Source organism: Macaca mulatta, chromosome 13 (genome assembly GCF_049350105.2).
Source record: "Macaca mulatta isolate MMU2019108-1 chromosome 13, T2T-MMU8v2.0, whole genome shotgun sequence".
In the NCBI taxonomy this organism is placed as follows: domain Eukaryota; kingdom Metazoa; phylum Chordata; class Mammalia; order Primates; family Cercopithecidae; genus Macaca; species Macaca mulatta.
Genome location: NC_133418.1, coordinates 101,087,147 through 101,112,793, shown reverse-complemented (window position 1 = coordinate 101,112,793; position 25,647 = coordinate 101,087,147). Strand labels below are relative to the sequence as shown.

At 44.6% G+C, this 25,647-nt stretch overlaps 1 protein-coding gene and 1 pseudogene across 5 annotated transcripts in view; both read left to right on the top strand.

Annotated features, from left to right (window-relative positions):
- Positions 1-25,647, top strand: part of UBXN2A (UBX domain protein 2A) — a 72,288-nt gene that overhangs the window by 3,332 nt on the left and 43,309 nt on the right. Inside the window, exon 1 of one of the 4 annotated variants that reach the window (XM_028831943.2) lies at positions 11,701-11,896. The exons of 1 other annotated variant lie outside the window; for it this stretch is intronic. The gene's annotated coding sequence lies outside the window, so the exon portion shown is untranslated. Of the gene's footprint in view, positions 1-11,700; positions 11,897-11,967; positions 12,104-25,647 lie in introns of those variants that run through there. 2 more of the 4 variants (XM_077960086.1, XM_028831944.2) reach the window with 2 other exon arrangements.
- LOC144333893 (succinate dehydrogenase cytochrome b560 subunit, mitochondrial pseudogene) lies at positions 15,087-15,756 on the top strand (annotated as a pseudogene). The gene has a single exon (XR_013403026.1). The product of XR_013403026.1 is annotated as a succinate dehydrogenase cytochrome b560 subunit, mitochondrial pseudogene (transcript).

The following is a 25,647-nucleotide window of genomic DNA, read 5'->3' as shown; positions in this document are numbered from 1 at the left end:
CCGGTAAACTGCAATACAATGTGATAAGAATGAGGCAGAGGCCATTAATTCCAGCAGGGATTTTAGGGAAAACCTCTGAGAGATAATGAACCCTGAGATATGTGTTGAACCCCAAAATTGTAGATAAAAGAAAGAAAGACTTGAAAAAGATATGGCCAAGCAAGGTGACTCAGGCCTATAAATCCTAGCACTTTGGGAGGCTGAGGTGGGAGGATGGCTTGAGCTCAGGCGTTCAAGACCAGCCTGGGCAACATAGTGAGACCCCATCTCTATAAATTAAAATAAAATTTAAAAAGAAAGAAAAAGGGCTGGTTGCAGTGGCTCATGCCTGTAATCCCAGAATTTAGGGAGGCTGAGGTAGGAGAATCTCCTGAGCTCAGGATTTCAAGACTAGGCTGGGCAACATAGTGAGACCCCATCTCTATAAATTAAAATAAATTTTTTTTAAAAAGGAGGCCAGGCGCAGTGGCTCACGCCTGTAATTCCAGCACTTTGGGAGGTTGAGGCAGGTGGATCATGAGATCAGGAGTTCAAGACCAACCTGGCCAAGATGGTGAAACCCTGTCTCTACTAAAAATACAAAAAAAAATTAGCTGGGTTTGGTGGTGGGCACCTGTAATCTCAGCTACTCTGGAGACTAAGGCAAGGAATTGCCTCAGATTGCAATGAGCTAAGATCACACCACTGCACTCCAGCCTGGGCGACAGAGTGAGATTGCATCTCAAAAAAAAGGGGGGCTGGGCGCAGTGGCTCTTGCCTGTAACCCCAGCACTTTGGGAGTCCAAGGCAGGCAGATCACTTGAGGCCAGGAGTTCAAGGTCAGCCTGGCCAACATGGCGAAACCCCATCTCTATTAAAAATACAAAAATGAGCTGGGCATGGTGGTGCATAACCTATAATGTAATCCCAGATACTCAGGAGGCTAAGGCATGAGAATCACTTGAACCCGAAAGGTGGAGGCTGCAGTAAGCCAAGACCTCACCACTGCACTCCAACCTAGGCAACAGAGTGAGACCCTGTCTCAGAAAGAAAATTAAGAAAAGAAAAGAGATATGGAAGAGTTGCCTGTTTTCTACAGTACATACTAGAGGAAATAACTAAAACGCTGGTTAAATATTTTTTGAACTTTAAAAAAAAAACCCTGCAGTACATGTAAGAGGTGGCAAGATACTAAGAAATGCTCAGATCAAAAGCTAAGTCACAGCAGGAACCCAGGACAAGTAAGCAAGGCTCTGAAGACAGCTTTCATTTCCAATGCATTTGCTCAACCCCAGAGAATTTGACCTATTCTCTCTGCTTTAAGAAATGCAAGGCCGGGCACAGTGGCTCACGCCTGTAATCCCACCACTTTGGGAGGCTGAGGTGGGTGGATCATGAGGTCAGGATTTCGAGACCAGCCTGACCAACATAGTGAAACCCCGTCTCTACTACAAATACAAAAATTAGCCAGGCATTATGGCAGGCAACTGTAATCCCAGCTACTCAGGAGGCTGAGGCAGGAGAATCACTTGAACCCGGGAGGCAGAGGTTGCAGTGAGCCGAGATCACGCCATTGCACTCCAGCCTGGATGACAGAGCGAGACTCCGCCTCCAAAAAAAAAAGAAAAAAAAAAAGCAGGCCAGGTGTGGTAGCTCATGCCTGTAATCCCAGAACTTTAGGAGGCTGAGGCAGGCGGATCAAGAGGTCAAGAGTTCGAGACCAGCCTGCCAACATGGTGAAACCCCATCTCTACTAAAAATACAAAAATTAGTGAGGCGTGGTGGCGGGCACCTGTAGTCCCAGCTACACGGGAGGCTGAGGCAGGAGAACTGATTGAACCCTGGAGGTGGAGGTTGCAGTGAGCTGAGAATATGCCACTGCACTCTAGCCTGGGTGACAGAGCAAGACTCCACCTCGGGGGTGGGGGGGAAGAAATACAAAAGACAGTAGTAAGGCCTAAAATCTGCTAAATATATGGAATCTAATGCAATCATCCTACCAAATCTGCTATAATAAGGATATAGCTAAGTATGAGTAAATTAGAAATAAACCCACCAACCTTCCCATCACTCATCTCCAGGAGGACTGCCCACCTTTCCCAACACTGACACTAAGAGTGGGGAGTGAGGGGGCAGGGTGTGGGGGTGGGGGTCCCTTGAAAATTAATAACGACACACTGATCAACAGGTTTACAGCCCGAATTCACTAAGGCTAGGTATGAAGATCCTCACAACAATAATTCAGGTTAAATAGATTTGAGTCAACAGTGATCCTAAGCATAAAGCAGAAGCAAACATAAATCATCTCAGACAGAATATACCTTCAACAGAAGGCACAAAAATAAAGTCCCATGAATATGATTCACAGTAAAAACAGAAAATCACAAAAGAATCATCATGACAGCCAGCAAAAAAAACAGACAACAGAATGAGACCCACAGATTTATATTCAGATAAGTAATATAAATAAAGAGGATGGAAGGAATTATATCTAGTACTACTGAGCACTAGATATAATTATTATTAATATGCAATAACATGTATTAATACACAATAACTTACTGTATATTTCAAAATAAAAGAGTGGGTTTGGAATATTACTAATACAAAGAAACAAGACTTAAGGTGATGGATATCCTAATTACCTTGATTTGATCATTACACATTGTATGTTTGTATAAAAATATCACATGTGCTCCCTAAATACAAACAGCTAGGCTGGACACACCGGCTCACACCTGTAATCCCAGTACTTGGGAGGCTGAGGTAGGAAGATCACTTGAGCCCAGGAGTTCAAGACCAGCCTGGGCAACATAGTAAGACCCTGACTCTACAAAAACTTAAAAAAACAATTAGCCAGGCATGGTGGTGCATGTCTGTGTTCCCAGCTACTCAGGAGGCTGAGGTAGGAGGATCATGAGCCTGAGAGGTAGAGGCTGCAGTGAGCCATGATAGTGCCACTGCACTCCAGCCTGAGAGACAGAGGGAAACCCAGACTGGAAAAAAAAAAAAAAAAAACCTGTTATGTAACCATAATAATTTAAAATTAAATAAAGGAGAAATGGCTGGGCGTGGTGGCTCACGCCTGTAATCCCAGCACTTTGGGAGGCCAAGGCAGGTGGATCACAAGGTCAGGAGATAGAGACTATCCTGGCTAACAGTGAAACCCTGTCTCTACTACAAATACAAAAAAATTAGCTGGGCATGGTGGCACATGCCTGTAGTCCCAGCTACTCAGGAGGCTGAGGCAGGAGAATTGCTTGAACTCAGGAGGTGGAGGTTGCAGGGAGCCAAGATCCCATCACTGCCCTCCAGCCTGAGTGACAGAGCGAGACTCCATCTCAAAAAAATAAAATTAAATTAAAAAATAAAGGAGAGATTAAAAAGAACTAATGAGCAAAAAGTGACAAAACAAATTTTAAAAGAATGAAATAGATCTTATAAAAAGAAAAAGAATAGGCCGAGCGTGGGGGCTCACGCCTGTAATCCCAGCACTTTGGGAGGCCGAGGCAGGTGGATCACCTGAGGTCAGGAGCTCAAGACCAGCCTGACCAACATGGATAAACCCCGTCTCTACTACAAACACAAAATTAGCTGGGCCTAGTGGTGCATGCCTATAATCCCAGCTACTCGGAAGGCTGAGGCAGAAGAATCACTTGAACCCAGGAGGCAGAGGTTGCGGTGAGCTGAGATCGTGCCATTGCACTCCAGCCTGGGCAACAAGAGCAAAACTCCGTCTCAAATAAATAAATAAATAATAAAAACAATAAAGTATTCTTAAACATGACATCAAAGCAAGAGCCATAAATTAGTTGGGCATGATGTAAGTACCTGTAGTCCCAGCCACTCAGGAGGCTGAGGCAGGAGGATCATTTGGGCCCAGGAGTCTGAGGCTGTAGTGAGCCTTGGTCACTCCACTGCACTCCAGCCTTGGCAGCAGGGCAAGACCCTGTCTCAAAAGAGAAAAAAAAAAAAAAAAAAAAAAAGCTGTACTTCCAATGGAGCTAAAGTGAGACACTGCAAGTCTATAGGGAGGCCATCAGTGAAGAGATGGTCCTGATTTGGGAGGTGTAGGATGCAATCCATGGGACTGCATCTTTAAGATCCATGAAACATTTGAGAAACACTTGAAATCAAGAGGCAAAATCAGAACTGTTGACATTAGGCCAGGAGTGGTGGCTCATGCCTATAATCCCAGCGCTTAGGGAGGCCGAGAGGGGCAGATCACCTGAGGTCAGGAGATTGAGACCAGCCTAGCTAACATGGTGAAACCCTGGCTCTACTAAAAATACAAAAATTAGCTGGGTGTGGTGGTGCGCGCCTGTAATCCCAGCTACTCAGAAGGCTGAGGCAAGAGAATCGCTTGAATGGGGGAGGTGGAGGTTGCAGTGAGCCAAGATCACACCACTGGACTCCAGCCTAGGCAACAGAACAAGACTCTGTGTAAAAAAAAAAAAAAAAAAAAGAATTGTTTACATTAGAATTGTGCACTGTTCAGTGTGATTACTAGCACATGTAGTTATTTAAAATTCAAAAATTAAAAATTCATTTCCAGCCAGGCACAGTGGCTCATACCTGTAATCCCAGCACTTTGGGAGGCCGAGGCGAGCAGATCACGAGGTCAGGAGACTGACACCATCCTGGCTAACACGGTAAAACCCCATCTCTACTAAAAATACAAAAAATTAGCCGGGCATGGTGGCGGGCGCCTGTAGTCCCAGCTACTCGGGAGACTGAGGCAGGAGAATGGCGTGAACCTGGGAGGCGGAGCTTGCAGTGAGCCGAGATCGCACCACTGCACTCCAGCCTGGGCGATGGAGTAAGACTCCGTCGCAAAAAAAAAAAAAAAAAACAAATTCATTTCCTCAGTTATACTACCACATTTCAAATATTCAATAAGCGAATGTTGCTAGTAGCCAATGTGTTGGATGATGCAGAAAGAGTTCCATCATCACAGAAAGTTCTACTGGACAGTGCTGACCTAGATATTCATCTCAAGGGAAGGAAATGCTCAAAGATGCTCACTTGGTTTCTGTCCTGAACTGGATGGTTGGCAGGGCTACCAATTGGTAAAGAGGATGCAGGATGAGGAGCAGATTGCTGAGTACCACCCATCATCCTTCTATGTCAATTCAAAAAGCATTCACTGAACTCTATTATGTACCTGTGAAATAGCTACTGTGAAAAGTACTTTGGAAAGTATCTAATAAACAAATTACTCAGTCTGTACCCTTAAGGAGCTTACAGTCCTGTTTGAGTGTTTGCACTTCTAACTAAAAAAGTCAACAGAGAAAGAAATTAGAAAAAGAGCAAACTAAACCCAAGCCAACAGAAGGAAATAAAGAATAGAGTGGAGATAAATAGAGAATAGAAAAATAAGGCTGGGTGTGGTAGCTCATGCCTGTAATCCCAGCACTTTGGGAGCCCAAGGTGGGCAGATCACCTAAGGTCAGGAGTTCAAGACCAGCCTGGCCAACATGGTGAAACCCTGTCTCTGCTAAAAATACAAAAATTAGCTGGGTGTGGCGGTGCATACCTGTAATACCAGCTACTTGGGAGGCTGAGGCAGGAGAACCGCTTGAACCTGGGAGGCAGAGGTTGCAGTGAGCTGAGATGGTGCCACTGCACTCCAGCCCAGCCCGAGCAACAAAGCAAAACTCTGTCTCAAAACAACAACAACAACAAAAACTAAAATGGAGCAAACACCTAAATGTCAGAGCTAAAGTTATAAAATGCTTAGAAAAAAACAGAGAACTCTTCATGACATTGGATTTGGCAATAATTTCTTGGATATGACACCAAAAGTACAGGCAAAACAAGAATAAATTAATTTGACCGAAATTTTAAACTTTTGTGTATCAAAGGATACTGACCCCAGAGTGAAAAGACAATTCACAGGATCAGAGGAAAGATTCGCAAATCACGTATCTGATAAGGGATTACTATCCATAATATATATTTTTTAAAACCCAAAAACTCCTGTAACTCAACAACAACAACAACAAAAAAAAACTATTTGAAAATTTGCAAGGAGTTAAATAGGCATTTCTCCAAAGAAAAATATACAAATAGCCAATAGGCACATGAAAAGATACTCAACATCACTAGTCAGCAGGGAAATGCAAATCAAAACCACAGTGAGATACACTTCATACTCATTAGGGCGGGGTGGTTATAAACACACATACACATACACACACACACACACACAATAACAAGTGTTGGGAGGATGCAGAGAAATTGGAACATTGGTACATTGCTGGTAGGAATGTAAGATGGTGCTGCCATTTGGAAAACAATATGACTGTTCCTTGAAAAGTTAAACACAGAAATACTGTATTCTACTTCTAGGTACATACTCAAAAAAAATTGAAAGGGCCAGGCGCGGTGGCTCACACCTGTAATCCTAGCACTTTGGGAAGCGAAGGTGAGTGGATCGCCAGAGGTCAGGAGTTCAAGACCAGCCCGGTCAACATGGCAAAACCCCATCTCTACTCAAAATACAAAAATTAGCTGAGCATGGTCAGGGGGCACCTTTAATCCCAGCTACTCAGAAAAGCTGAGGTGAGAGAATCACTTGAATCCAGGAGGGGCAGGTTGCAGTGAGCCAAGATTTCACCACTGCACTCCAGCCTGGGCAACAGAGGGAGGCTGTCTCAAAAATTAAATAAATAAATAAATATTCTTACCACAATAAAACAAAAATTTTAAAAAATTGAAAGTAAGGAGTCAGATACTTGTATACTAAAGTCCATACCAGCATTATTCAAGATAGCAGAAAGGTGGAAGCAACCCAAATGGCCATCAACATACGAGTGGATAAGCAAAATATCATATGTACATACAATGGAATCTTATTCAACCATAAATGGGAATGATAATACTGACATATGCTATAACATGGATGAACTTGAAAATAATTATGCTAAGTGAAATAAGCCAGACACAAAAGAATAAATATTGTAGGAGTCCATGTATATGAGGTATCTAGAATGGGCAAATTCATAGAGACAGAAAGTAGAATAGGCTGTGCGTGGTAGCTGAGACCTGTAATCATAGGACTTTGGGAGGCCAAGGTGGGAGGATGGCTTTGAGTCCAGGAGTCTGAGACTGAGACTGGCCTGGGCAACCTGGTGAAAATCCCATCTCAAAAAAAAAAAAATGAAAAAAAGAAAAAGAAAGTAGAATAGAGGTTACCATGGGCTGCAGGGATGGAGGGAGGCTCTGTCTCAAAAAAAAAAAAAAAGAAAAAGAAAAACATATAGCTAACATCATACTCAATGGTGAAAGACTGAAAGCTTTTTCTCTAAAATTAGGAACAAGACAAAGAAACCCACTCATCATTTTTTGAGAGGAGTCTTGCTCTGTCATCCAGACTAGAGTGCAGTGGCGTGATGTCGGCTCACTGCAACCTCCGCTGCCCGGGTTCAAGCAATTCTCCTGCCTCAGCCTCCTGAGTAGATGGGATTACAGGTGCCTGCCACCATGCCTGGCTAATTTTTGTATTTTTAGTAGAGACGGGATTTCACCATGTTGGCCAGGCTGGTCTCAAACTCCTGGCCTCAAGTGATTCACCTGCCTAAGCCTCCCAAAGGCCTGGGATTAAAGGCGTGAGCCACCTTGCCTGGCCTCACCATTTCTTTTCTTTTTTTTTTTTTTTTTTTTTTTTTTTTTTTTTTGAGACGGAGTCTCGCTCTGTTGCCCAGGCTGGAGTGCAGTGGCTGGATGTCAGCTCACTGCAAGCTCTGCCTCCCGGGTTCACGCCATTCTCCTGCCTCAGCCTCCCGAGTAGCTGGGACTACAGGCGCCCGCCACCTCGCCTGGCTAGTTTTTTGTATTTTTTAGTAGAGACGGGGTTTCACCGTGTTAGCCAGGATGGTCTCGATCTTCTGACCTCGTGATCCGCCCGTCTCGGCCTCCCAAAGTGCTGGGATTACAGGCTTGAGCCACCGCGCCCGGCCCATCATTCCTTTAAAAAAAAAAAAAAAAAAAATTAAGTCTAGTAACGGAGTCTCACTATGCTGCCCCAGGTTGGTCTCAAATTCCTGGGCTCAAGTAATTCTCCTGACTCAGCCTCCCAAAGTGCTGAGATTACAGGTGTAAGCCACCACACTCAGCCTCTTCATTTCTATTCAACATTGTACTGGGAAGTTCTAGCTAGATCAGTTAGATAACAAAAAGAAATAAAAGGCATCCACATTAGAAAGAAAGAAATAAAACTGAGGCCAAGTGTGTTATCTCACACCTGTAATCCCAGTGCTTTGGGAAGCCCAAGCAGGAGGATAGTTTGAGGCCAGGGGTTTGAGACCAGCCTGGGCAACACAGTGAAAGTCCATCTCTACAAAAAAAAAAAAAAATTTTTTTTTTAATTGGTTGGGCATGGTGGCACACATCTGTGGTTCTAGCTACTCAGGACACTGTGGTGGAAGGATCACTTGAGCCCAGGAGTTCGATATTAACCTGGGTAACATAAGGAGACCCCATCTCTAGCAAATGATTAGAGCTAATAAATGAATTCAACAGAGTTGTTAGATATAAGGTCAATACACAAAATCAGTGGTATTTCCAAATACTGGCGATAAAAAAATCTAAAAAGGAAATAAACTCCTTTACAATAGCATTAAAAACAATAAAATACTTTGAAATATATTTAACCAAAGAGGTATGAGACTTGTACATGGAAAATTATAAAACACTGCTGAAAGAAATTAAAGAAGGTCTAAGTATGGTCATGTATTGCTTAACGATGGGAGTACTTTCTGAGAAATGTGTCGTGTAAGTGATTTTGTTGTTGTGTGAACATCACAGAGTGCACTTACATAAACCTGGATGGTATAGTGTACTACACATCTAGGCAACATGGCATAGCCTTGCTCCCGGGCTACAAACCTGGACAGCATGTTACTGTATTGAATACTGTAGACAATTGTAACACGATGGTTTTTGTGTATCTAAATATAGAAAAGATACAGGAAAAATATGGCCTTATAATCGTATGTGACCACCATCATATATGCTGTAAGTCATGGACCAAAATGTTATGTGGCACATGACTGTAAATGGAAAAATATTCATGCTTAAGGATTTGAAGACTTTATTTATATATATATAATATATATAATATATATAATATATTATGTATATTTTTTGAGTTAGGGTCTCGCTTTGCGGCCCAGGCTGGAGTGCAATGGTGCTATCTTGGCTCACTGCAACATCTGCCTCCCAAGTTCAAGTGATTCTCCTGCCTCAGCCTCCTGAGTAGCTGGGATTACAGGCACGCACCACCATGCCCAGCTAATTTTTTTGTATTTTCAGTAGAGATAGGGTTTCACCATGTTGGTCAGGCTGGTCTCGAATTCCTGATCTCGTGATCCGTTTGCCTCAGCCTCCCATAGTGCTGAGATTACAGGCGAGAGTCATCGCACCAGGTAGAAGACTTAATATTGTTAAGATATCAATACTCCGGCCGGGTGTGGTGGCTCACACCTGTAATCCCAGCACTTTGGGAAGTCGAGGCGGGCAGATCATCTAAGGTTGGGAGTTTGAGACCAGCCTGACCAACATGGTGAAACCCCGTCTCTATTAAAAATACAAAAATTAGCTGGGCATGGTGGTGCATATCTGTAATCCAGCTACTCTGGAGGCTGAGGCAGGCGAATTGCTAGAACCTGGGAGGCGGAGGTTGCAGTGAGCTGAGATCGTGCCATTGCACTCCAGTGTGGGCAACAAGAGCGAAACTCCATCTCAAAAAAAAAAAAAAATGAAGATATCAATACTCCTCCATTTCAAAGCAGTCCCTGTCAAAATCCCAGTGGCCCCCCTCCCTTTTTTTTTTTTTTTTTTTAACAGCAGTGGAAAAGCTGAGCTAAAATTAATATGGAATTGTAAGGGATAAAACAATCTTGAAAAAGAAGAGCAAGTTGGAAGACTCATAGTTCCTGATTTCAAAACCCACTACAAAGCTACAGTAATCAAAATAGTATGGTAGTAGCATAAAGATAAGATATATAATCAATGGAATCGAATTGAGAGTACAGAAATAAATTTATACATCCAAGGTCAATTGATTTTTGACAAGGGAAGAATCCTGTCTTCATTAAATGGTGCGGGGACCAAAAAATCGGAAGAGCTCTCGCAGAAGGGTCAAAGAAAAGTCTCTTTGCCCAAAGGGATCAATTTAACTCCTTATGCTTCAACAGACTCGGTCTCAGGAGCAGTGAGATTTGAACTCACCACGGGCTCCCAAAATTGCTGAACAGGAGATGAAGGAGGTGGTGGTGGGGGAAACGGCATGAGTCTGTAGGTGAGGATCAATCTCTGATTCCCAGCGCTAAAGACTTACAAATAAATCCCGATTTAGGCAAACCGAGACTTTATTCAGAAAGGATTATTGCAACAGGGGGGAAAAGGACTATTGCAATAAGGGCGGAGAACTATTGCAATAGGAAGAAGGACTGTTGCAATAGGGAGAATGCTGGACTATAAAATAAAAAACAAATCTGGATATACGTAAGGAGAGAGTTCAGTGGCAGATATCCAAGAAAAGGGAAAGAAACTATTGCAACTGAGAGTGGGGGTTGTGGGAGGCTACCGCAACCGGGAGAACTCTCCAACCATGAGATCTGCAGCGATCTCCTGGGTCAGGCAGAAAAGGGCTTTCCTTTTACAGAGATGAGTGAACAGCGCTAGGAAGACCCGGGTGTGGGGAAGTGGGGAGAAGAATGGAGGTGGCAGCGATGAGACTACACAGATAATGTTTTCCCTGGGGTCCGTCCATTTTCGGATGAGGAGGGCTGCGCGCTGGCTGCGGCTGAGGCTCGGTCACGGTGTAGAGAGGCCGGGTGGGGGAGAGCTGCTTCACTCAAGTCCTGTCAAGTCAAGGCAGCCGGGATTTGTCCACATTGTGACTACAGACAGGTCAGCTAACCATTTGTGAGGCGAAGAACTGGAATTTAGAGGGTCTGGGCCTGACCTTGTCACAGCTAACCACGGGGGCATCCTTGAGTCGTGACTAAGTCACATGCGGAAGGGCGTTTGCGTGTAGTAAGTCCTTTTAGGAACACAAAGCGGCCGGGCGCGGTGGCTCACGCCTGTAATCCCAGCACTTTGGGAGGCCGAGGTGTGCGGATCACCTGAGGTCAGGAGTTCGAGACCAGCCTGGAAAACATGGTGAAACCCCATCTCTACTAAAAACAAAAATTAGCCAGGCGTGGTGGCGGGCGCCTGTAGTCCCAGCTACTCAGGAGGCTGAGGCACGACAATCGCTTGAACCCGGGAGGCGGAGGTTGCGGTGAGCCAAGATCGCGCCGTTGCACTCCAGCCTGGGGGATAAGAGCGAGACTTCGTCTCAAAAAAAAAAAAAAAGAAAGAAAGAAAGAAGGAAAGAACAAAGGTGGGTGAGGGTTTCTTCAACGTCGCTGTTAAGGGCCACAGGGCTCAGGTCAAGTTCAACATTGTCAGAATGCAGGGACGTCTCTCCACGGCTTCAGAGTCTGAGGAAGTACCTGGGTAAGCACACGCTGGGTTCTCTGGTGAGCACACACGGAGCTGCCTGCTTCTCACCAGTCCAGGGGGGTAGCCAGCCGCCGGGCCCGTGGCGGGAAGTGGAGGCCGCCATTACCGCAGTTCCCGCCGGGACCTGAAGCGCCCGGCAGGAACAAGCCCCGCCCCTCGGCGCGCTCCCGCGCCCGCTCGCCCTCCTCGGGTCTGCGCGGAGTCGGCGTCGGCGCGCGCTTGGGCGCCTGGAGAAGACCGAGAGAGGCTGGCGGGATCTCAGCGGCGCGGCCGCGGAACCTGAGACGGTCTGGGGCGGCGGCGCTCCGGATCTGAAGGGCTCCAGCCAAACGGAGCCCGCTTCCAAACGGTGCCCGCGGTGCCTAAGCTGAGTGAGGCCGAGGCCGGGAGGCCGTGCCCGGAGGTGAGCGTCCTGGGGCCGCACCGCGTCCAGTGGGGTGAGGGCGGGGCGGGGCGGCCGCCTGCCGAGTGGGGCCGAGGGGTCGCGGCCTGTGGCCGGGTCGCCGCGGATCGTCGGTGTCGGGGGAGTCTCGTTCCGGAGGGCCGCGCGTTTGCGATTCGGGAAGTGGCACGGGCGGCGGAGCCCGGGCCAGGCTCCTGCCCAGTCCAGGTGAGCAGCGACCCCGAGCCCCTGCGGCTTGACTCGCCAGCTAGCTGAAGGCACAGCTCCCGGTTCTCTCGCAGGGCGTTCCGAAACTTGGAGTTATGCGCTACACAATGTTTCTATTTTCAAAGGCGAACGCTGCACGATTGCGGTCCAGTGATACAAAGTATGCCTATTAGTGACTTCACCCGTCTCCCACAACTCACTTTCTCTGATGTTTTGAAGGCCTGCTGTTCGCTGATTTCACATTTCCTTTTTTTCTTCTTTGTGCCTTTTTTTTCCCTTTTCGCTGCCTGTAATAAAAAAGTTTATTACTTGTCAGCAATGATGAATGTTCGTGTGGAGTCCAGCGTTGGTTCCTATGTACGTAATTTGAGATAAGTAAAGATAGGAAACTGCGGATTTGTTTTGATGCGAATGCAGAAAAGAATGTGGTAGTATGAAGTCTGCCCGGTTGTAGTTTGTTTTTAGGGGGGAAACTCTTTAAAAATTCATGTTGTGTCTTCTGTCTAAATATGCTGAAAGTCGGATTTATTTAAAAGGCAGTTAAATTCAGTGAATTAAGAGTATCTTTGTATAATACTAACGTTAGTGCTAGGCACTGACGGAGTCCAAAAATGTGTAAAAAATGTGTGCGGGAAGAGGGAGTGGTTAAGCACACTAACGATATGAGGCTGACTGCAGCGCGGTATTAAGCTCACACACACTGAGCAGTTGTTTTCAGCTGGACACTGTGGAGGGTGCTTTACTTGCATTTTAATTTAATAATGTATAATAATAATTAGCATAGACTTGATTTAATATTTTTTCATTCAAAAAAATGTAGTACCTACTGTGTACTGAGTGCTAAGGATTTGATAGTGACAATTACAGACTCTGCCTTTAGACTATACAGTGTCGTTGGGCAAAACAAATATTAAGAAAATAATCAGGGCCCTGAGCGATGGCTCACGCCTGTAATCCCAGCACTTGGAAAGGCTGAGGTGGGCGGATCACCTGAGGTCAGGAGTTACAGAGCAGCCTGGCCAACATGGTAAAACCCCATCTCTCTCTACTAAAAATACAAAAATTAGCTGGGCGTAGTGGGGGGCACCTGTAATCCCAGCTACTCAGAAAAAAACTAAGGCAGGAGAATCGCTTGAACCCGAGAGGCGGAGGTTGCAGTGAGCCGAGATGGTGCCACTGCACTCCAGCCTGGGTGACAGAGCGGGACTCCATCTCAAAAAATAAAATAAAATAAAATAAATAGTCACGCAAATAAATGCCAATAAGCCAAGACAGAGGCTAAAACAAAGAATGTAAGTTGTTTGTGAGAGAAGGTAACAGGGGGACTTATCCCAGCTGGGAAGGTTTTCCTAGGAAAGTAATCTTTGAGCTCAGATATTAGGGATAAATAGGAATTAGGGGAAGATGATTCCCAAAGGAGAGAAGAAAGGCTCAGGCAAAGGAAATAGATGGCATGGAGGCTAGGGAAGATGGTCATTTCAGGAACTTCAGCAGTTGGTGTGTGGGAAGCAAAAGGGTGCTGTGATAAAGTAGGTTAGGGCCAGAGAGATGATGCAGGGCTTTTTTTTTTTTTTTTTTTTTTGATACAGAGTCTCACTCTGTCGCCCAGGCTAGAGTGGAGTGCAGTGGCACGATCTCTGCTCACTGCAACCTCTCTCGGGTTCAAGCGATTCTCCTGCCTCAGCCTCCCGAGTAGCTGGAACTATAGCACGCCACCATGCCCGGCTAATTTTTGTATTTTTAGTAGAGACGGGGTTTCACCATGTTTGCGAGACTGGTCTTGAAATCCTGACCTCTGGTGATCCACCCTCCTTGGCCTCCCGGAGTGCTGGGATTACAGATGTGAGCCACCACGTCCAGCTGATACAGGGCCTTTTAAGCAATGTTAAGGATTTGGGATCAGCTTTTTCTGTTTCTTTTTCTTTTTTTTTTTTTTTTTTTTTTTAGCTTTTATAGAAAAATTTTCAAACCACTCAAATGTAGGGAGAAAACAGTACAATGAACTCTCCTGTAATATTACCCAAATGACTTGGACATTTTTCTAACTAATAGGAAGTCATTTAAAGGTTTAACTTAGAAAAAAAAAATTACAGCAGGATAAGTCCTACAAACAACTTTTTCTTTTCTTTTTTTTCTTTTTTTTTTTTTGAGACGGAGTCTCGCACTGTCACTCAGGCAGGAGTGCAATGGTGCAATCTCTGCTCACTGCAACCCTGCCTCCCAGGTTCAGGCAATTCTCCTGCCTCAGCCTCCTGAGTAGCTGGATTACAGGCATGCACCACCATGCCTGGCTAAATTTTTTGTATTTTTGGTAGAGACGGGGTTTCAGCTGGTCTTGAACTCCTGACCTCAAGTGATCCGCCCACCTCGGCCTCCCAAAGTGCTGGGATTACAGGCATGAGCCACCCTACCTGGCCAACTTTTTATTTCAAAAAGTCGTCCTGACTACTGTGTAGAAACTGGATTGGATGGGGACAAGAATGGAAATGAGGAGACCACCTAGAGTTGATGGTGGTTGGGACTAGAGTTGTGGCAATGAAGGCATTGCAAATTTAAGAGTACCTAACTGATCTCTTCTCATGTTAATAATTTTATATTCACACCTATTGGAGAAATCATGGAAGGTTTTCAAAAGGAGTCGTATTTATTTATTTATTTGAGATGGAGTTTTGTTCTTGCCACCCAGATTGGAGTGCAATGACTCAATATTGGCTCATGGCAACTTCTGCCTCCCGGGTTCAAGCAATTCTCCTGCTTCAGCCTCGCAAGTATTTGGGATTAAAGGTATGCACCACCATGCCCATCTAATTTTGTATTTTTAGTAGAGAGAGACAGGGTTTCACCATGTTGGTCATGCTGGTCTCAAACTCCCGACCTCAGGTGACTGCCTGCCTTGGCCTCCCAAAGTGCTGGGATTACAGGTGTAAACCACCATGCCCAGCTAAGGGAGATTTTATTTAAAATGGGCTTTGCACTTCCATCCAGACCGGAACCCAAGATGGCTGCACTCTTGCTGAGACATGTTGGGGTCATCATTGCCTCTGAGCCTGCTTTAGCCCTCAGCTCTGTATAAGAAACGCTGTCCCTTTGGGAACCACGGCCAAAGAAGAGATGGAGTGGTTCTGGAATAAGAACACGGGTTCAAACCATCCCGTATCTCCCCACGTCACTATCTGCAGTTGGTCTCTTCCCACAGCAATGTCCATCTGCCACCATGGCACTGGTATTGCTTTGAGTGCAGGCGTCTCTTTTTTTTCGCATGTCGACCTTGTTACTCCCTGGGAACTTTGAGTCTTATTTGGAACTCATTGGTCCCTGTGTCTGGGGCCAGTACTGATCGACACAACTAAGTTTGCACTCGTCTTCCCTCTCATGTATCATACCTGGAATGGGATCCAACACTTGATATGGGACCTAGGAAAAGGCCTGAAGATTCTCCAGCTATACCAGTCTGGAGTGGTTGTCCTGGTTCTTACTGTGTTATTTGTAGGGCTGGCAGCTGTGTGAAGAGCTGAGGTTTCCAGCATCATCTTCCTACATATTATATTCACCCGTCTTTCTGTTTGTCACTCTTGTCTCCAACCTGGGAAAAGTTCTCCTTATTTATTTAGATCCTTTTGTGCTTTCAGGTCCCCTTGGAACAGTAGAGTACCTTCTATACCATAATAGTGGGAAAGGGTCTAGTTTTCCCCTTGTTTCTAAAGATGGGGTGGCTGCAAAAACTCCCCTTTTCTTGCCCACAGCTCGCCTAATCTGGGCCTAGAAGCAGTTATTCTCTCTCCATATTGGGCTTTGATTTGTGCTGAAGGTCAGCTTTTGGCTCCTTCCTGGGATATTGGAAACAATGCCAGCTCTGTGGCTTTGGCCCTGGGGACTGGGGGTGAGGCTTTGGGTGGCACTGCCTGTGAGTTGCTGGCTTAAAGGACAATTCTGTTCATTGGTGAGAGCCAGGCCATTAACACCTACACAGTGTTACTGAAAGAAGAGAGGTGGGAGTGGAGCGGAATTAGTCTATCCCAGCTAGAGAGAGATAAAGAGGGCTAGTTAGTTCTTGGAGCAGCTGCTTTGCGGGGAAAATATGTAGCTTTTGACACAAGAGGAAGATCCAGAAAATTATTGAATATATTAAAGGTTATTTCTTTTTCTTGCGTTTCCAGAAAAGCCTCTTAATTTTATGCTTTCTCATCCAAGTCATGTACCATTTTTTTCTGAAATTGAATTAAAATACTTATTTAAAAAAACGGGGCGGGGGGGCCCTTTGTGACATAACATAACATTTCAGTATGGAGCCCTGGAATGAGAATGTCCTGGAATGAGAATGTCTTGGTCAGCCCTGGAATGACTCAGTAAGTAACCTTGCCAGTCTCTGCCTAAGTGTCACCTTTCCCATAGGATTTTCTCATTTAAATTACTGTTGTCACTACCACTTTGGTCCTTGGAGTATTTAACTATCCCATTAAAAATTTCTAGGAAAGGACAAAAATATATTTGTTTCATTACTATGATTACAGCTAAAATAAGCTGAAACTTTCCAAAAGATTTCATTTTCTATCACTTAGTATGTTGTAAACCAGAATTCACAAAATATACAAATGAACTGTCTTTTAAGTATTTGGTTCTGATGCTATCATAGTTAGTTGCTCTTGGAGGCTTGGGGGTCTAATCACATTTCATAGAAGATCTAAGTAAAAGGACCCCAACATGGAAATGTGATCCATTGGTTTCTTTTCCCTCATATTTAATAGCTGGAATGGCCTTATCTTTAAAAAGAAACTTAAGCTTCTGTATAAAGATAGCATGTCTGGTTGTATAATACCTTGATACAAATCCATAATCTAAAAAAAAGTGGCCAGTTTTTTGTTTTTACATTTTTTCCTCCTCAGATTCCTTTTGACCATTAAATATATGTTTAAAAAAATAAAATTGTAATATGCAATTTTTAATTTTTAATTATCCATTTAATTTTTTTTTTTTTTTTTTTTTTTTTTTTTTTTTTTGAGACAGAGTCTCACTCTGTCACCCAGGCTGGGCTGGAGTGCAGTGACATGATCTCAGCTCACTGCAACCTCTGCCTCCCAGGTTCAAGCAATTTTCGTGCCTCAGCCTCCCAAGTAGCTAGGGATTACAGGTGTGTGTTCCCACACCCGGCTAGTTTTTGTATTTTTAGTAGACACAGGGTTTTGCCAGGTTGGCCAGCCTGGTCTCAAACTCCTGACCTCAAGTGATTCACTCCCTGGGCCTCCCAAAGTGCCGGGATTACAGGCATGAGCCACTGTGTCCAGGCACATTTAATTCTTTTTTTTTTTTTTTAAGACAGAGTTTCACTTTGACACTCAGGCTGGAGTGCAGTGGTGCAATCTCAGCTCACTGCAACCTTCGCTTCTGGGTTCAGGCAATTCTCCTGCCTCAGCCTCCTGAGTAGCTGGGACTACAGGCGTGCGCCATCATGCCTGGCTAATTTTTTTATTTATTTTTTATTTATTTTTTTTAGACATAGTCTCACTCTGTCTCCAGGCTGGAGTGCAGTGGCGCGATCTCGGCTTACTGCAACATCCGCCTCCCGGGTTCAAGTGATTTCCCTGCCTCAGCCTCCTGAGTAGCTGGGACTACGGGCGCGCATCGCCACACCTGGCTAATTTTTTTTGTATTTTAGTAGAAACGGGGTTTCACCATGTTAGCCAGGATGGTCTCCATCTCCTGACCTTGTGATCCACCTGCCTTAACCTCCCAAAGAGCTGGGATTATAGGCATGAGCCACCGCGCCCGGCCAATTTTTGTATTTTTAGTAGAGATGGAGTTTCTCCGTATTGGCCAGGCTGGTCTTGAACTCCTGACCTCAAGTGATCCACCTGCCTGGGCCTCCCCAAGTGCTGGGATTCAGGCGGGAGCCACCGCACCCAGCCCTATTTAGTTCTTAATATGCAGTTTTTGTATTTAGATTCTTATATACTTACTTAAAATTTTTATTTATTGATTTTAAAAAGAAATCAGTCTCCCGAGCCAGAATAGTCTCAAACTCCCAATTTATTGATTTTTTTTTTTTTTTTTTTTTTTTTTTGAGACAGGGTCTCACTCTTACCCAGGCTGAAATTCAGTGGCACAGGTATAGTTCACTGCAGCCTTAAACTCCTGGACTCAGGCAACTCTCCTGCCTCAGCATCCTGAGTAGCCAGGACTACAGCCGTGTGCCATGATGCCCGGCTAATGTTTTTATTGGTAGTAGAGACAGGGTCTCGCTGTGTTGTAGGCTGATCTTGAACTCCTAGCATCAAGTGATTCCCACCACCTGAACCTCCTCAAGTGCTGAGGTTACAGGCGTGCGCCACTGTGCCTGGCCTAATGTAAGCATTTTAAAATACCACATTCTTAGTAGTCCAAATCTATTTTGACTGGATTTTCCTGTTAGTGGACACGTTCCATAAAACTCAGTTTTCTCTGTCTCCTGACTGATTTCATCACTGTACTTTTTGGGATAATATTTGAGAAGATGTTTGGTAAACTGTGATATACTATATCAATGTAAGATGATGGTGATAGTTGGAAGTAGACTGAAGAAAAACGAAGGCAGTTCTTTTCATCTATTCATTCTTGTGCCAACTTTATGCTGATAACTTGGGTATTTGTCAGATGGCTCTTTTTATTCTCTGCAGTATAGTAGGTGACTTAGGTTCATTCATGTCATATGACTGTGATACATTTGTGGCAGCTCACTCAATTGATATAAATAAATTTTACCTGGTTCATTTGCATATTACTAAATTTATTGTAGAAAATGCCTGTGGTAATGGTGACTTTGGTGTCTCCATGTTAAAATTAATTTTTACTTCATAATTCTATGCCATGTTTACATTTAGTAATTCAGTATATTTTTTCCTTATAAGTCCATAAAATTGTGCTAATAGAAACTGTGTCTGTCATACTGATACTGACACTTTTATCATTAGTTTTAAATCAATGCCTTGCACACCTTGATGAGTGGTTCAATAAGTATATAAAAAAATTTTTTTAAGTTTTTTTTTTTTGAGATGAAGTTTTGCTCTTGTTGCCCAGGCTTGAGTGCAATGGCACAGGCTTAGCTCACTGCAACCTCCTCCTCCCAGGTTCAAGTGATTCTCCTGCCTCAGCCTCCCAAGTAGCCAAGATTACAGGCACCCACCACCATGCCCGGCTAATTTTTGTATTTTTAGTAGAGACAGGGTTTGACCATGTTGGCCAGGCTAGTGTGGAACTCCTGGTCTCAGGTGATCCGCCTGCCTCGGCCTCCCGAAGTGCTGGGATTACAGGCATGAGCCACTGTACCAGGCTTTTAAAAAGTTTAATTCATGAAATCAGAAGTAAAATTTCACAATCATGTCAAAATCAGGACATTTTAGATTAAGTCTGAAGATGTTTCTTTTTCTTTTTTTTTTTTTGAGGCAGTGTCTCACTCTTGTTGCCCTGGCTAGAGTGGTGCAGTGGCGCGATCTCGGCTCACTGCACCCTCCACCTCCCGGTTCAAGTGATTCTCCTGCCTCAGCCTCCCCAGCAGCTGGGATTACAGGCGCCTGCCACCATGCCTGGCTTATTTTTGTATTTTTAGTAGAGATGGGGGTTTCACCATGTTGGCCAGGCTGGTCTTGAACTCCTGACCTCAGGCGATCCGCCCACCTCAGCCTCCCAAAGTGCTGGAATTACAGGCGTGAGCTTGAAGATGTTTCTTACCAATCTTTATAACAAATTATGATGGGGGATGAGGAAAGAGAAAGGAGCATAACGCTATTGTATTCTTAGTATCTTCTTTAGTCCTCAGAACAACCTGAGGGGGATAATTATGTCCATGCTATAAGTTAGGCAGCTGGGACTCAGAGAAGCTAAATGACGTATGTAAGGTTACCTAGCTCAAAAGTGATGTAGCCATTATTCCGGTAAAACTCAGTTTGAATTCAAGGTCTATTCTATCTTCATTCTCTTTTGCTGTCATAAAACAAGTAAAAACAATTTGTCAGTAGCTTATAATTGTAAAATGATGGAAAAAAGTATTTGTAATTTCCTAGACAACAGTAACCTATTATTGGAAACTTCGTGAATCCTTTAAGGAAGACTACTCTTGTAGCTTTTTTTTTTTTTTTCCAGACAGAATCTCTCTCTGTCACCCAGGCTAGAGCACATTGGCGCTATCTCCCCTCCTGCAACCTCTGCCTCCCAGGTTCAAGTGATTCTCCTGCCTCAGCCTCCTGAGTAGCTGGGACTACAGGCGTGCGCCACCACGCCTGGCTAATTTTTTTTGTAGAGACGGGGTTTCACCATGTTGGCCAGGCTGGTCTCAAACTCCTGACCTCAGGTGATCCACCCCCCTCAGCCTCCCAAAGTGCTGGGATTACAGGCATGAGCCACCACGCCCAACCCTCTTGTAGCTTTAAAAAAAAAATTTATTTGCCAGGCGTGGTGGCTCATGCCTGTAATCCCAGCACTGTGGGAGGCCGAGGTGGGCAGATCATGAGGTCAGGAGATCGAGACCATCCTAGCTAACACAGTGAAACCCTGTCTCTACTAAAAATAATACAAAATATTAGCCGGGCATGATGGTATGCACCTGTAGTCCCAGCTACTCGGGAGGCTGAGGCAGCAGAATCACTTGAACCCGGGAGGTAGAGGTTACACTCCAGCCTGGGCAACAGAGCGAGACTTCGTCTCAAAAATAAATAAATAAATAATAATAAAAATAAATGTATCTGTAGCTGGGTACGGTTACCCATGCCTATAATTCTAGCACTTTGGGAGGCCAAGGCAGGCGGATCACCTGAGGTCAGGAGTTCAAGACTAGCCCGGCCAATGTGGCGAAACCCCGTCTCTACTAAAAATACAAAAATTAGCCAGGTGTGGTGGCATATGCCAGTAATCCCAGCTACTCGAGAGGCTGAGGCAGAAGAATCGCTTGAACCCAGGAGGCGGAGGTTGCAGTGAGCCGAGATCTCGCCTGGGCGACAGAGCAAGACTCTATCTCAAAAAAAAAAAAATATATATATATATATATATGTATGTATAAATTTGTAGGGTACAAGTATAATTTTGTTACATGGATATATTGTATAGTAGTAAAGTCAGGGCTTTTTAATGTATCCATCACTGGAATAATTTCTCATCATCCCCCCACCCCACCCCAAGGATGGCTACTCTTTGCTTTGCACTTGCTGCGCACTGTGAGGGATACAGGAAATGTGTGAGTCATGGTACTTATCCTCAGTGATGGTAGATCTGGTAAAGAGAGTGAAAAGAAACAATAATAAGCAGCATCAGACAATATGATTTAAATGCCAAAAATCTAAATGCTTAGGAGAAGACTATTACTAAGGGTCTAATATTTCATCTTTATGGTGGAAATGGATCTTGAGCTAGGACTTAAAGGATAGTTAGGATTTGAATGCCTAGGAGGATGATGACAATGTGAACAAAGTAGTAGAATGAACATGTTATACTTTTGAGATAATAAAGACCAGATCTAAATTATGGAATTATTTTATTTTATTTTATTTTATTTTTTGAGACAGAATCTCGCTCTGTCACCCAGGCTGGAGTACAGTGGCATGATCTTGGCTCACTGCAACCTCCGACTCCTAGGTTCCAGTGATTCTCCCACCTCAGCCTCCTGGTAGCTGGGATGACAGGCACCTGCCACCATGCCCGGCTAATTTTTTGTATTTTTAGTAGAGACGGGGTTTCATCATGTTGGCCGGGCTGGTCTCGAACTCCTGACCTCAAGTGATCCACCCACCTCGGTCTTCCAATGTGCTGGCATTACAGGCGTGAGCCACTGCACCTGGCCTATTTTGTTTTATTTTTTATTATTTTTTGAGACGAAGTTTTGCTCTTACACCCAGGCTGGAGTGAAGTGGCACGATCTTGGCTCACTGCAATCTCTGCCCCCCGGGTTCAAGCGATTCTCCTGCCTCAGACTCCCAAGTAGTTGGGATTACAGGCATGCACCACCATGCCTGGCTAATTTTTTTTTTTTTTTTTTTTTTTTTTTGAGACGGAGTCTCGCTGTGTCGTCCAGGCTGGAGTGCAGTGGCCGGATCTCAGCTCACTGCAAGCTCTGCCTCCCGGGTTTTTACGCCATTCTCCTGCCTCAGCCTCCCGAGTAGCCGGGACTACAGGCGCCCGCCACCTCACCCGGCTAGTTTTTTGTATTTTTTAGTAGAGACGGGGTTTCACCGTGTTAGCCAGGATGGTCTCGAACTCCTGACCTCGTGATCCGCCCGTCTCAGCCTCCCAAAGTGCTGGGATTACAGGCTTGAGCCACCGTGCCCGGCCTAATTTTTGTATTTTTAGTAGAGACAGGTTTCACCATGTTGGCCAGGCTGGTTTCGAACTCCTGACCTGAGGTGATCCACCCACCGTGGCCTCCCAAAGTGCTAGGATTACAGGCATGAGCCACCACGCCCAGCCTATTCATTATTTTTTAATTGACAATAATTTTATATATTTATGGGATACATTGTGATGTTTCAGTACATATGTACATTATGGAATGGTCAAATCAGGCTAATTACCATGTCCCTCAGCTCAAATACGTACCATTTCTTTGTTGTGAGAACATTTAAAACCCATTCCTTTTGCTATTTTGAAGTATACATTATTATTAACTGTAGGAGATTATTTTGAACTAGTTGAAAATGTTGGAGAACTGCCAAGTCAAAAAGAAACAGCCCCACCAGATTGTAATGTCCAAAAGAGCTGGAATCTTTATCTATTTTGTTCAACATGTATCCCAAGCACCTAGAATCATTCATGCCTGATATATAGTAGGTGCTGAATAAGTATGCACTTTAGTTATTTTTAACAACTTTACATAGTTATAATTGATATACAGTAAGATGCATATACATGTATATTGTTTTCTTTTGTTTTGTTTTGAAACAGAGTTTTGCTCTTGTCACCCAGGCTGAAGTGCAGTGGTGCGAGCTTGGCTCACCGGAACCTCTGCCTCCCAGGTTCAAGTGATTCTCCTGCCTCAGCCTCTGGAGTACCTGGGATTACAGGTACCCGCCACCACGCTCAGCCAATTTTTGTGTTTTTAGTAGAGACGGGGTTTCACCGTGTTGGCCAGGCTGGTCTCAAACTCCTGACCTCAGGTGATCTGTGAGCCTCAACCTCCCAAAGTGTCATGATTAGAGGTGTAAGCCACCATGCCAGCCTAAAATGCACATATTTAAAGCATGCCATTTAATTTTTTGTGTGTATGATGGGCTCAGTTTATCACCCAGGCTGGAGTACAGTGGCACAATCTTGGCTCACTGTAGCCTCAACCTCCCAGGTTAAAGCAGTTCTCCTACCTCAACCCCCAAGTAGCTGGGACTACAGGCATGTGCCACCAGCTAATTTTGTATTTTTTTGTAGAGACAGGGTTTCTCCATGTTGCTCAGGCTGGTCTCCAACTCCTGAGGTCAAGGGATCCACCTGCCTCCCAAAGTGCTGGCATTATAAGCGTGAGCCGCTACCACTACACCCAGCCCATTTAATATTTTTAAATGAAATAATATTCAACTATGGTTGTTTTGTTTTTTTTTTTTTGAGACAGGGTTTCACTCTTGTTGCCCAGGCTGGAGTGCAATGGTGCAATCTTGGCTTACCGCAACCTATGCCTCCCGGGTTCAAGCTATTCTTCTGCCTCAGCCTCCTGAGTAGCTGGGATTACAGGCATGTGCCACCACGCCTGGCTAATTTTGTATTTTTAGTAGAGATGGGGTTTCTTCATGTTGGTCAGGCTGGTCTTGAACTCCTGACCTAAGGTGGTCTGTCCACCTCAGCCTCCCAAAGTGCTGGTATTACAGGTGTGAGCTACTGTGCTTGGCCATATTCAACTATCTTAATAATGCTTGCTTTTTTGTTGTTGTTGTTCTGAGACAGGGTCTCACCCAGGCTGGAGCACAGTGGCGTGATCGTGGCTTACTGCAGCCTCGACCTCCTGGGCTCAAGCGATCCTCCTGCCTCAGCCTCCCAAGTAGCTGGGACTACAGTTACATGCCATCACGCCTGGCTAATTTTTCAATTTTTTTTGTTGACACAAGATCTCACTATGTTGACCAAGCTAGTCTGGAACTCCTGGCCTGAAGTAATCCTCCTGCCTGGGCCTCCCAGAGAGCCGGGATTACAGGCATGAGCCACTGTACCACTTTATTTCTTAAAAAAGAAACAAATGAATCAAAATGTAAACATTTCTTAAATCTGAATGGTCAGGGTGGGTGTTTATATTTTTCTCTTTTCCTTTGTGTATGTTTGAAATATGTAGACATTTTTAAAGTGAAGCAATTAATATTAGGAATACTAGGTTTGAAGGAAGAAATCTTATGAGAAAATGTTAGTGGGCATAGAGTTATGATTTCCTGGATTTTTTGTTTTTTGTTTTTGAGATGGAGTCTCACTGTGTCACCCAGGCTGGAGTGCAGTGGTACGATCTCGGCTTACTGCAACCTCCGCCTCCCGTGTTCAAGCAATTCTCCTGCCTCAGCCTCTCAAGTAGCTGAGACTACAGGCACTCGCCATCACACCGCCTAATTTTTGTATTTTTAGTAGAGATGGGGTTTGACTATGTTGTCCAGGCTGGTCTCAAACTCCTGACCTCAGGTGATGCACCTGCCTTGGCCTCCCAAAGTGCTGGGATTACAGGAGTGAGCCATCATACCAGGCTGCTGGGTTTTTTAAGACGGGGTCTCCCTCTGTTGCCCAAGCTGGAATGTAGTGGAATGATCACAGGTCGCTGCAGCCTCAACTTCCTGGGCTCAAGCGATCATCCCATCTCAGCCTCTGGAGTAGCTGGGACTACAGCATATGCCACCATGCCTGGCTAAGTTGTCTTTTGTTTTGTTTTGTTTTGTTTGAGACAGAGTCTTGCCCTGTCACCCAGGCTGGAGTGCAATGGCACAATGTCAGCTGCTCACCGCAACCTCTGCCTCCCGGGTTAAAGCAATTCTCCTGCCTCAGCCTCCTGAGTAGCTGGGATTACAGGCGCGTGCTACCATGCGTAGCTAATTTTTTGTGTCTTTAGTAGAGACAGGTTTTTACCATGTTGGCCAGGCTAGTCTCGAACTCCTGACCTCGTGATCTACCTGCCTCGGCCTCCCAAAGTGTTGGAATTACAGGCGTGAGCTACCACGCCCAGCCAAATTTTTGTATTTTTTAGAGAGATGAGGTCTGCCTGTGTTGCCAAGGCTGGTTTGGCACTCCTGGCCTCAAGCAATCCTCCCACTTTGACATCCCAAAGTGCTGAGATTACAGGTGTGAGCCACCATGCCTAGCCTGTTTATTTCATTTTAAAATTGTGAAAAAGTCATTGATTTTTTTTTCAAGCCATAAATCAACCAAATGTCATATGAAGCTCTTTTGTTTTTTTTTTTACAAAGTAATCTTTATTGTGGTCATAATACATCTTTTCATAGTCATTAGTTTAAATGTGGATTCGCATTACTTTTCACAGCTTCAAATTTTGGGTTTGGAGAGTAAGAGGCAAGTTATATTTCATAAGGATTCAAATCTTTGAATTTACTGGTACTCTTAGGTTATTAAGA